Here is a 13,637-nt window from a genome sequence, read left to right as displayed (position 1 = left end):
GCAAAGCTGATAATATAAGATTATAAATGGGTTATATAGCTGTGTGGAAGGGCCTTGAATCTACACTGCCATATAATCCAGTGCAAATTAAATAATCTGTGGAAGAGGCCTAACTCTGCCTGTCCCCTGGGCTGAGTAGGTTGCTAGGAGACCAAGTGGGCGGAGCTTAGCCTTCTAACTGGCAGAAATTGGATAAAAACAATTATTCCTCTCCCTGTAATTAGGATTTTATTTTTATTTTCTTTTTGTTGTATCAACCTAGAGGCATGGATGATGGGTTGTGTGATAGATAGAATAGAATAGAATAGATAGATATTATCGGCTTTGTACTGGATTATCTTGACTCCACACTGCCATATAATCCACTTCAGTGTGCATTTATACAGCTGTGAAGAAGGGGCCTCATATAATCCAGTTCTAAGCAGATAATATAAGATTATAAATATACAGTAGAGTCTCACTTATCCAACATAAACAGGCCAGCAGAACATTGGATAAGTGAATATGTTGGATAATAAGAAGAGATTCAGGAAAAGCCAATTAAACATCAAATTAGGTAATCATTATACAAATTAAGTACCAAAACATCATGTTATATAACAAATTTGACAGAAAAAGTAGTTCCATGTGCAGTAATGCTATGTAGTAATTACTGTATTTACAAATTTACCACCAAAATATCACAATGAATTTAAAACACTGACTATAAAAACATTAACTACTAAAAGGCAGACTGCATTGAATAATCCAGAACATTGGATGAGCGAATGTTGGATAAGTGAGATTCTACTTTAATATGAAATAATTACTGTGATAGAGTAATACAGAACAATATAATCTCTAAAACCAGGACAGTAAATAAAGAGCAACACTCTGAAAGCAGGGAAATTGGAAATAACACAAAGGAAACAATCAGGGCCAGCTAACACCTCCCAAGAAAGGATTCTTCCAGAAAGGAAGCTGAGAAGGGAGTGAAGCAGTGTGTATTACCAAAGTCATTATTATTACTACCATTATTATTATTATTATTATTATTATTATTATTATTATTATTATTATTATTATGTTGCTGTGAACCGTGAAAATGAATACAATCTGGCTCCAAGTATTCAAAAACACTAAAATCAGAATATATAAAAATTAATGTGGTATAATAAAACACAACAATACAATCTCTAAAATCAGAACACTAAATAAAGAACAACACTCTGAAAACAGGGGAATTTCACACAGGAAACAATCAGGGCCAGCTAATACCTCCCAACAAAAAATTCACTCAGGGAGGAAACAGCCAGGCTTTAAAGCTGCAAGGTCATTACATGCTAATCATTTTCCCTAATTGCAGCATTCATACTTGCCTCCAACAGACAAAAAAAAATACAATCAGAAATATTGTATATTCACAACTTTTAGGAAATAATATCCCCTGATGGTGCAGCATGTTAAAGCGCTGAGCTGCTGAACTTCTGGACCGAAAGGCCGCAGGTTTGAATTGGGGGAGCGGAGAGAACCCCCACTGTTAGCCCCAGCTTCTGCCAACCCAGAAGTTTGAAAACAGGCAAATGTGAGTGCATCAATAGGTACCGCTACGGCGGGAAGGTGACGGCGCTCCATGCAGTCATCTCACATGACCTTGGAGGAGTCTACGGACAATGAAGAAATGAAGATGAGTACCAACCCCCAGAGTCAGACACGACTGGACTTAATGTCAGGGGAAAACCTTTACCCTTTACCTTAACTACCACCAATTCCTCAATACTTTATTTCCCATACCACCATACTTCGCCACAGCAACACGTGGCCGGGCACAGCTAGTTTTATATATTTTAGTGGCATGTTTGGTGAGAAGCACTTGTGGGCCTGCCTCTATGTAACAGTATGATTTAAGTGTATGTATTTTTGTAAAATACCATATACACTGGGAGCATTATGTTAGGATTAACAACTTCCTCACTATTAATTTGTGCAAATATACGTGAGGACAATTAAAATTTCAGCTGCAGATCCAGAAGGCAAGCGAGATTGTAAAGATCTGTTTTCTACTTCTCTGCATCTTTAGCACATGGGCTTGTTTGTATGTGCAAATCATTCATATCTGTTGATGAGAGGATACACAATCTGATTTCATGGAATACCCTGAAATGTTTATCTGCAAAAGCCCATTTCTTAACATGTTTCTTTCTCAAGGAATCCTGCTGTGTTGAGTTTACTGCCTGTGTCTTATGATATGAAAGATATAGAAAGTCATGTTCTATGAGCCGCATTAAGCACACACATTTGAATGCCTGATGAAACATCTTAATATGACACTTCATTAGCCTTCACAGCAATCAGGTAATTTAGAGAAGAAAACAACCCAGTACAATTTGTGAAAATAAGTTGTTGGCACTTTAATGCTAAAGGAGGTATTATATATCTATTATTACAGTCCAGTCATAAAACTCATCCTAACAGGTTTTCATGATGTCTATTATATAATATTTGCTTTGCTGTGTCCTGCTTGGGTAAATCTCCAAATGTGGGAGTTGAAAGTATTTACAGAACATATATAACTATTTAGCTCAATGATTTAATTGGTACTTTTTATTCAAGATATTTAGAACTGGGAATAGAAGAACAGGTCACCATGGCTTGTATTGATGCTTTGCTACCTGTTTATATTGAGGTAGTTTTCACTCACACTGCCCTTAATTAATGCATTCCAGTGAACTAAAATTATCAGATGTGGTGTTTCCTGATTGGCTCCAACCTTCTGATCATTTAAAGCAAGAATATCTCCAAGAAGCCTGGGCTGTCCACGTGATTAGACCAACCTTCCTTGTAAAAACACACTATGCAAGTAATTTGTTTGCTAAAATGATACAATCAAGAAAACAAAGAGAAAAACATTGTGTACAGAATTTCAAGTACCTCCAGTGACAAGCTATTTAACACTCTATCAATGAATGCACTGATGGGGAAGATTTGTGGCTTGTACATTATGAAGATGTCTATGCTTTTCCACCCCTGTTTAATATGTTGTCAAAAGATGATGTAAGGTGTGATCATCCCACTTGTAAACATCCAATCACTTTTTACATGCCTAAGGAATAACTGCTGGGCTAGAAGAAATAATATTCCCCCTGTATTCCCCCCGTTTGACCATAATCAATTGGATTAAAATTGCCCAATTGCTGTAATTTTATGTGCTAATTCTCATATAATATTTCTCATTTACATATAATCCGCATATAATTAATGGGGTAGGTGAACTTGTCACCATCCTTCAGACTGATACTATGTTTTCATGTTGTATTACAATATATTTTTGTTCTCTGCCTTCATCCATGGGATGAGGAAGATAAACAACAACAACAACAACAATAACAATAACAACAAAATTAATAATAAATTTTCCAATCTATTACTCAAAAATGCCTGCTCTTCCTAAATTTGAACATAGCTCCTCATGCAGTGTTCAATAGCTTCTCTAAATTTTGAAATGCTGATAAATAAGCTGAACCGTGGCCAATAATCTGTGCTTTGCATTATTTCTAGCACCACTTCTTTCAATGACACATGTAAGAAGGAACGGTGACACGAAAAACAGAATTATAAGGTTTTATTCACATATAAACTTTTAAAAGTGTAGAAAAGATTTTTTAAAAGTGCTTTTAAATCTGCATAAGATGGTGACCCTAAAGCCATGTACTATTTGTCCAGAAGGAGATGGGATGTTTAAGCAATATTGGTTATGGTGAGATGATTAGAAATGGGTCACACTATCCTGGAAATCGTACAGTTGTATTACAGGAATTAGATGCACTGACTTATCAAAAATGCCATTAAGTTACAGGCAGTAAGATAGGAAAATTATCTGAGCAGAAACAGAGTGAATGACCAAAAAAGGATGATGAAAATAATAGCAACAATAATTTTATTTCTTACCTCTCCTCCTGGTGCAAGGCAGGTTACAGAATAATTAAAACACATAACCATTGTAAAAATACTATAAATCCACATATTTAAATGTATTCCTATAAAAGCTACTTATTAAAGCATATTTCTATAAAATGCATATTAAATATACAAAATAGAGATTAACCATAATACACACATTTAAAATAGATAGAAAAGCAGTTGACATCTGAGGTACCTTTCTATTGACCCATCACATCTATAGTCTAAAGCAGAAGAGTCTTCAGATGTCAATTAAATGGCAAATCATGAGGTCAGACACCAAATGATGTTCCATTGTTCTGACTAGCAAAATCAAACTGTCCAATCATTATTATGAATAGGATCAGTGGGGCCAATAATTGTAGAAGTGTCTGTGTCAACTCCTGAGAACCAGTTCAGTTTGAATGTTGGACTATGACTTCAAAGACAAGCATTTGAATATCCACTTGGCCATGGAAACTTACTGGGTGACCCTGTGGAAATCTTGAATAAATCTTGCCAAGAAAATCATGATAGGTTTACCTTAGGATTGTCATAAGTCAGACACAACTTGAAGGCCTACAATAAGTCAAGGAAAGCTATTTTCAGGGGCTGGGGAGAGGGAGTACTAATTTCATTCTCTCTTCTGATGCAAAACATACACACTTAACTACATAAAAATAATTTATAAATGCTGCATTAAAGAATAATGCATATGTATATATAGTTGCAATTATTCTGCCCCCACACTATCTAACTGCTTGGAAGGTGAACTGGTTGCACAGGGAAGACATGAAGGACACTTAGATGAACTATAAACAAGATTTAATAACTAAAAAGGCTTCAACCCCTTTCTCCTCCTAGATCTAACTGGAACAGTCCTCAGAAGACAGTTAAAGTTCTTGAGAAAGAAGCTCTGAAGTACTTCTTTGATGTTTCTTCTGTTGTTGGTGTCTGTCTGTCTTTGGAGTAATGCTTGACTTGAACTAACTTTTATTTTAACTTGAAATGTCTCTGACTTGACTCCAACATGACTCCATCTGTGATGTGCTATTTGTGAACCTTCCTGACCTTCCTTTCTCCTCACCTTTGTTGTCGACCGCGTTTCTAGGGGATCGGGCCCCTTAAGGAGAGAGCCGATCCGGTCCTGAGAGAACGGACCTTGGCGGAGCCAATAAGAGAATATGAGCCGCAATACAACCTGGAGCCGAAATGAAGAAGGTTCGCCAAAGATGAAGGAAAATCCGCCAAGGAGTCTTTATTGAGCGATTCAGCTGAAAAGGACACTAGTAGCGATCATTCAGTCTACTAGCGTACCATATAACCAAAATACAGCCATATTTATACAAAATTTCAGTCTGACAGCCCTTTGAATTTCCCGCCCCGCTCCCCCGCCCATCTGATCGCGGATAGGCTAGAAGGCTGAACGAGGCGGGCTTTCGTTTCCCGCCTTGCTCTGCTGGCCCAATGGGGAGCCGCTTTTTGTCCCCACTCGGGCCAATCAGAGAGGAGGAGGCGGGAGCTATTGAAACAATGAAGTGCCAGGGCAGGAAATATCAGATTAACTCCTGCCAGACCGATTTCTAAAGGAATTAATGGCACCCATCAAGGATGTCCGGGTTCCTGTCACGTTCACAGATTTTAGATATGCCTTGGGGTGTCAGAGGGGAAGTGGTGATGGGTGTTGATGAGCCACAGGGCGCCTTCCTGAGGTGTCCTGGAATTTCCTGGGATATGACAATGTTTGCTCTGGGGGCTGAATCACCTTTAGGACTATACTCCGAATTTGGTGACTCAAGCCTTATATTGTCCATGCAATCTGAATTAGATTGGGTTAAGCTGTGGCAGATTATCCTTTTGTTTTTTTGGGAAAGGAAGCCTGGGTCATAGGAGCAGGGGTTCATGTTGGGGTCAAAATATTTCCCATTTGATTTCATGATTTGACAATTATATGAAATAGAATGAAAATTAAAATAAAGTTGGAACATAAACCCAGCTGGGAAAAACACATATTTTCCGGGGATCCCAAAGAGTACAAATACATATAGGCAGATAGATAGATTTCAAGGAAGCAAGGGAGAATCCATAAAGGTGGGTTACATTGCATAAAGGGGAATCATGAATGATATAAACAATTGAAAACATTTGATAAGAACGAAGTTCACAACATCTGGGGAACCCAATATGGAAAGTCATAGGAGTGGAGTTCTAGCAGCATGATTTCACAATTCATGAAGTTATTATCTCTTGCCTCAGAGTGCAGGGATAATCCACAGTAAACTCCAGTAAAAAAGTCTCAATCACCTTCTACTATAAATATATGGAATATAGAACATAAATTCTTGACTTTTGAACTATCTTTTACAAAGTCCTGGGGGGGGGGGAGGGTGGTCACCTCGATCACATTTTCCCCCCTTCGGGGCTTGGAAATGGCTATGAACATTTCCCAAAGCCCCGACATTTCACTGCATGCAGGGCCTCTGCCTTGGTAGATCAGATTGTGCCTTTTTGTTGGAGGGCAGGAGCTTGAAGAGGTGAAAGCTGAGGTTCAGTCTGTGGTGGGTGATCCTATGGTGTTGAAGCAGATGTCCCTTGGTCTGGAGTCATGGGAAATGGAGCGTGAAGGTGGAGGTGGTGAGGGCTGGGGATGATGGAGGCTGTGATGCAGTACTCCCATTTGGCTGCCTTTTCTTGGCTGCAGCTTGGGCCCCCCTTTGTAGTTGGCAGCTGGGGGCAACTGGGCACAGCTTCTGCGCCTCACAGCACGGCGCCTCCTGGTGACTGCAGGCAGGTCCAGCACTCCAACAGAGGAGATGGAAAGGAGAGAGTGCCTAGGGAATCTAAGGACAGATTATAAGCCCCCCTCCCTCCCGTGGTGGGGTTAGTCAGGGAAGTCACTCATACCTTGTGAGGGCTCCAGCAGTCCTGGGGTCCTTCTTTGGCACAGCTCTGGTGAAAGTGGAACATCCTTCCCTCATGGTGGTCACTGGTAGAATCCTGTTCATTTCTTCTGGGACATCTTCTGCCATGGCGGCCAATTCTGTCCCCTGGTGATGTCATGAGGGCCTCCTTGGCAGCGTCAAAGGCAGACCTGCACTCAGTAGCCCTTTGCCAGGGCAGAACCAGGCCAGCTGGAGGGCACCATACGGTGGTCTGGCCATAAAAGCCTGCCATGCGCAAGAATCCTTTCAGCAGTGTCTTAGTCTCTAGCCCCTGAGCCAGGCAGATGGGGCTGCTTCCCCCGTAGGGGTCTCAGATCAGCCACAGGTGGGGCTGTCTCTTCTGGGTGACTGGGGGTCCGGGCTTACCCTCACAGGACCATCTCCAATGGCCTCCGGGTTCTAGCTGCTGCATGAAATCCACAGCGCACTCCGAGAGCCCTTACCCAGGTCTTAGAACTGTTCATGGTGGCAGGTATGGATTATGGGTCTTGCAGTCTGGTCTGATGTCCTCAGTCAGGTGGTTGGGTCCGGTCCTCTGGATCTCTTCAGCTGTGCCTGGAAGGTCCCCTGGACTTCTAATGCCCTCCTCATATTTTAAAGGCAGTTAGAGGGATTTTTAAAACATTCACACGCATGCACTCAGGGAAAGGGAGGGAGAAGGACCCGAAAGGAAGAAAAGAGATTGTTGGGGAATTGCGGAGAGTGAAAGAGTGCCTTTACTATAAAAGTAAACCAGGATTTTGACTGTATGTTTATAAGGAGAAATGGGGATGCTGGGAGTTCCCTTCACAGGGGAAGGAAGGGGGGAGAGAAAGCTTTGAAAAAGGAGAATGTTGAAGCGCATTTTGGCCTAGGAAAACATGAAGTGGAAGGGAGAGAGAGAGAAAAAAAACTCACATATAGAAAAATACATGCATTCTTCCACCCCCCTTTGTCCCTAAGATAAGGGAGGTTTGAGAAGAGAGAGAGACAAGAAAAAGTTAAAACCACAGAAGCAGCAGGATTTCTCTGGGGGGGGGGGTCACAAAATATTAGGGCTTGAACCTTTGAAAATAGGGAGGTGAGATGGCACAGAAGAAAAGGGAGAGAGAGAGAGAGAGCATAGCACTAAGCTAGTCCATTCCAGCCCTCCTTCCCAGAAAACTATATATCACTGGTGGCTTTTAAGGCAAAGGGATGAGTAGAGAAGAGTTTACAGCCCACACATTACATAAACACACAAAATTTAACCAACACTTTTCTGGGAGTCCCCCTCCCCCACCCAAATCCTTTGCCATGCTTCCCAGATGGGAGAGAAAGAAAAGGGGAAATTAAGAAACAGAAGCGGCTAAAGGAATGGCCCCCCTCCCCCCTTTTGTAAGGACCAAAGGAAATATAAGACAACACTGAGGTAAAATCTTAGGGATAGTGTCTAGAAAATGGGAACAAAGGGAAATAAGGGATTTTAAAAGGTGAGAAGAGAGGAAGGAGAGGAGAAATGGATTTGAGATTTGAGAGAGAGAGAGAGATTTTCACTCAGGCCGGGGAAGAGAGAGAGAGAGAAAAGAAAAAAAGGGTACAATTTGAGGGTAGGCAAGGCAGAATATCAAGTTGGAGAAGATTTGATTTGAAAGAAGGAAGCGATCCTTGGAGAACTATAGATCTTGGTGGCAGGCTTCAGGACTGAATCTTCTCCCCCCTTTGCCCCTCCAAAAACAGGAAGAGAAAAAAGTGTCCTCTTTGCACAATCTCCCAGCGGCCCCTCCTTCTCCTCTCTCTCCAAGAGAGGAATGAGCGCAGAGAGAGAGAGAGAGAGAGAGAGAGAGAGAGAGCCCGGTGGGGGCAAGAGAAGGAGGGGGATGGTGGGGCGATTCTTCCAATCTGAGGAAAACTCTGAATGTGGCAGGAGTTGAGTGGCAGGGGCAGATACAATTTGGGGGGGGGGGGGCATAAGGCTTCAATGGAACGGCTGGGATGGGGGCTGAGAGAGAGAGAGACAGGAACAGAAAAGATAGATCAAGGAAGAAAACCATGAAAAGGAACCAAACTTGGCTCCCAACATTTAAAAGACAGGCAAATTCCAAAATCAGGACAACAAACAAAGAATATTACTCAGAGAACAGGGGAGCCCCCGGCAGGACTCAGCCAGTCCCTGAAGATGGAAGGTTTTCCATAAATACACAATAACCCCCAGAGAGAGATGAGGCTGAGAGAGTAGAAGGTTGGGGAGTGGAGGGGGGTGAGGCTGAGAGAGAGCGTTCAAAAAGGGGAGGGGTTTTGCAGGGTTGCCCAAAGGGATTAGGTAAAAAAAAAGAGAAAAAGGGAAAGGAGTCTTTGGGGACACAGGATCCTTTAGTTTGTGCTAATTTCAAGATGTGACCTGACGATTTTGAAAGAATGCCAGATCAAAGGTCCCACTTGCAATTTGTAACCAACAAAAATGCAAATTGACAGTCCAAAAATTTATGTTCCTCTGGGATCTTTGGGGAGTTTCTGGAGTTATGGGTAATGTTTTGAAAACAAACAGAAAAGAAGAGGGAAAAAGGGGATTGAACTGTGACTCAAAAATTCAGAAGCAGATTGCTTTGAAAAGGAGGGAGAGAGGGGAAAATAATTCTTTGGAAAACTATTGACCCAATATTCAGGCTTCAGATAAAACAGAGGATGGCAATGGATGTTTTATGGTCTCTGAACAGTCAATTCCTCCTTCCCCTGATGGTCCTCATCCCCCCCACGGCCCCTCCTTTCCCCCTGTTCCTCTGGCCAAAAGGACGAGCGAGAGGAAGAGAGGGAGAGATTAAGGGAGGGGGGCCGCAAGGGGGAAGGAGTCTTGGAATGGGAAAAGGCTTAGAGGGATTCGGTTGGGGGGGGGGTGGAGAGGCGAAGAATAGTTGAGTGTGTGTGTGTTGAGAAGAGGAACAGTGTTTTGGATCGAGTGTGTTTTTGGATGCGAGGGGAGGGAGCTGGGAGCCCTCCTCCACGTTAGTCTGGGCTGAACTCTCTGGAGGGGAATTTCTTGGGGGGGGGGGTTGATGGGGTGGGGGAGAGGGCAAGCAAATGTGTCCAGAAAATCCTCTGGAGGAGGGGGTAAGGGGAAAGGGTCTAGAGAGGAATCTTTGGGGGGGTTGTTTTTGGAGTCCAAATCTCTGCATGGGAAGACGTGGACCCCCTCCCCCCTCCAATTCTCTCCCTGGCTTAGGGCCATGAACATTGCGGCATAAGCAAGCTGGAACCACCTGCCTTCCCCATGGCGAGTCACCTTAGGTCAACACTCCGAATTCGGCGACTCAAGCGGGGGGGGCAAGCTGTTCCCCCTTCAAGGGCCACAAGGGGCCACTTATGCGCGCTGAGTTAGCCCAACCTGGCCTGCACCATGCTTTTCGATGCAAGCCCACCCCAATTGGCCAGGATCTTGCCCAATGGAGAATCCCTGGGGATGTCTGCTGGGGTGGGACACCCTAGTCGTGCTGAACAAACACCCATCCTTGGCTCAGCCCCTGCCTACACTGACAGTTAATGGAGTAACGACTCACCCAACCGGCCAGATGCAGCTCGTCCTTCCAAGAGTTCCTTCCACCAAGGCTGAATGGCTGGCGTTCGTGGAATCCGCAGGTGCCCCGGGAACACAACCGTTCCCCTACCCCACGATCCTTGAACCTGTAATCTGCAAGCCAGACTGTTCTCACACGCCTCCAGGTGCCAGATGTTCCCGCGTTTCACCAGGAATTTGTTACCGAGCCCTGATCCGAAGTGCAATACCTCCAGAGCTCCGCCCACCTGGGTCTCAACAACGGAGCCGGTTTTCAGGGCGTCCCCTGTTTCACGTTGGCGCCTTTCCTTCGAGGAGCTAAAAATCTGCTTCCTCCTATCTGGCTCCTTTGTTCAGTACCCTGAATCAGATCTAGAGAGAGAAAGGGACTGCCAGAGAAATTTAGATGTGAAATGAGGTCAAATTGTTGGTCGGAGGGCCCTCCTTGCAGCCGTTTCTCTCCCCAACCTGTTCCAGAATATCTGGACCAAGGTCGCCGCTTGGAATTTTAGCCTAGAAATTGATCTTTGGAACTTCCAAGCAAGTCCCTTCGTGGTAAAGCCAAATTATGTTGTCGACCGCGTTTCTAGGGGATCGGGCCCCTTAAGGAGAGAGCCGACCCGGTCCTGAGAGAACGGACCTTGGCGGAGCCAATAAGAGAATATGAGCCGCAATACAACCTGGAGCCGAAATGAAGAAGGTCCGCCAAAGATGAAGGAAAATCCGCCAAGGAGTCTTTATTGAGCGATTCAGCTGAAAAGGACACTAGTAGCGATCATTCAGTCTACTAGCGTACCATATAATCAAAATACAGCTATATTTATACAAAATTTCAGTCTGACAGCCCTTTGAATTTCCCGCCCCGCTCCCCCGCCCATCTGATCGCGGATAGGCTAGAAGGCTGAACGAGGCGGGCTTTCGTTTCCCGCCTTGCTCTGCTGGCCCAATGGGGAGCCGCTTTTTGTCCCCACTCGGGCCAATCAGAGAGGAGGAGGCGGGAGCTATTGAAACAATGAAGTGCCAGGGCAGGAAATATCAGATTAACTCCTGCCAGACCGATTTCTAAAGGAATTAATGGCACCCATCAAGGATGTCCGGGTTCCTGTCACGTTCACAGATTTTAGATATGCCTTGGGGTGTCAGAGGAGAAGTGGTGATGGGTGTTGATGAGCCACAGGGCGCCTTCCTGAGGTGTCCTGGAATTTCCTGGGATATGACAATGTTTGCTCTGGGGGCTGAATCACCTTTAGGACTATACTCCGAATTTGGTGACTCAAGCCTTATATTGTCCATGCAATCTGAATTAGATTGGGTTAAGCTGTGGCAGATTATCCTTTTGTTTTTTTTTGGGAAAGGAAGCCTGGGTCATAGGAGCAGGGGTTCATGTTGGGGTCAAAATATTTCCCATTTGATTTCATGATTTGACAATTATATGAAATAGAATGAAAATTAAAATAAAGTTGGAACATAAACCCAGCTGGGAAAAACACATATTTTCCGGGGATCCCAAAGAGTACAAATACATATAGGCAGATAGATAGATTTCAAGGAAGCAAGGGAGAATCCATAAAGGTGGGTTACATTGCATAAAGGGGAATCATGAATGATATAAACAATTGAAAACATTTGATAAGAACGAAGTTCACAACATCTGGGGAACCCAATATGGAAAGTCATAGGAGTGGAGTTCTAGCAGCATGATTTCACAATTCATGAAGTTATTATCTCTTGCCTCAGAGTGCAGGGATAATCCACAGTAAACTCCAGTAAAAAAGTCTCAATCACCTTCTACTATAAATATATGGAATATAGAACATAAATTCTTGACTTTTGAACTATCTTTTACAAAGTCCTGGGGGGGGGGGAGGGTGGTCACCTCGATCACACCTTCCAGTTGTAAAATGGCTGTTTCTCCAAGGAACAAGAAGGGTTTTCCATGAGGCTCTGCCCTTGAGAGGATTTTTAAAGGAGCAGGAAGAGGTGGCTTAAAGTGAAAGAGGCTATCACCCCCCCCCCACACACACACACACATACACACAAAACTGTACATGAAATGCTAATCCCCTCTACCTAAAAAGGGCTTAAAAGAAGTAAACAATGAGAGCCTTTACAGAGGCATGACAGCATTTTTGATTGTAAGCAAATTGCTGGACTAGGAATGTTGGACTATGTAGGCCTTTTGTCTGATCCAGCAGGCCACCTCTAACATTATTATACTCTCCAGAATGTGCATGCAAAATATAAAATAACAGCATCTCCCATTCAATTCTTCTCCTTACAGGGAACAGCAAATAGGAATTCGCTGTTTCCTAGCTGTTTGTTCCAGTGCCATCCTCCATGGGATATATAATGTTCACAATGTTTATTTTTTTGAATTCTTTTGTCTATCCACTTGTTTTTTTATAATAATTTTATATATCATCTACAAAACAGAACCATCTATGGGCACCAAGTGTGCTGTTTTCTGCTGCCACCCTATACCCAACCCAGCTACCTGCATTTCAAAAATATACTGTGAGGGATCTCCAGGACATCTTTGCAACTCAGCAGATGAAAATTGAGGCAAAGTTTTTCCATTCAAATGAAATCATCATTAGAAAACAGCATTCTCATTTCCCACTAAATGATGTGGCTAGATGATGCTTTTCAATTCTCTGCAGGCTGTAATGTTGAGCAGGAAGCCAGCTGAAAGGCTTGCAGTATGGAGTAGCACTATCACCATTTCAAAGCAAAGAACCTTACAACATAATTTCAGTATGACCGGAAGAAAACAATAATGAGTTTTAATGTGATTTAAATTAACTGGACACATTGCTCACAGTGAGAATTATGCAAACGTGCTCCAGACCTCTTGGAGCTAACAAGGAAATTAGGCTGTGAATGAATAGATTTAAATACTCTGAAAAAAAGGGGGAGAGAGAGAGAGAGAGAGAGAGAGAGAGAGAGAGAGAGAAAGAGAGAGAGAGAGAGAGAACACGTTCTTCAGACAAGTGGTCATTTCTTGCCAAATTCATTTATACTAATTGAACAAAATGGTACCTTTTCCAGTACACTTAGTCAAATTTATCCACAGAGAAACACCTTTCACTGAAGTCACCCTTAGGCATGATTTAATTCCATGCTTACAACAGTTTCTTGCATTTCTATATTTTTAACATAAACCTTTTCACTGCAAAGAATTAGGGGGAAAATGGATTTATACTGAGTTGTGAAAGCTGTGGGTGGGGAATAACTTTTTATTTCATTTTTTTCATTTGTATGTCTCTTTA

This window comes from Anolis carolinensis, chromosome 1 (assembly GCF_035594765.1).
Source record: "Anolis carolinensis isolate JA03-04 chromosome 1, rAnoCar3.1.pri, whole genome shotgun sequence".
NCBI lineage: Eukaryota > Metazoa > Chordata > Lepidosauria > Squamata > Dactyloidae > Anolis > Anolis carolinensis.
This window is presented reverse-complemented; position numbering follows the sequence as displayed.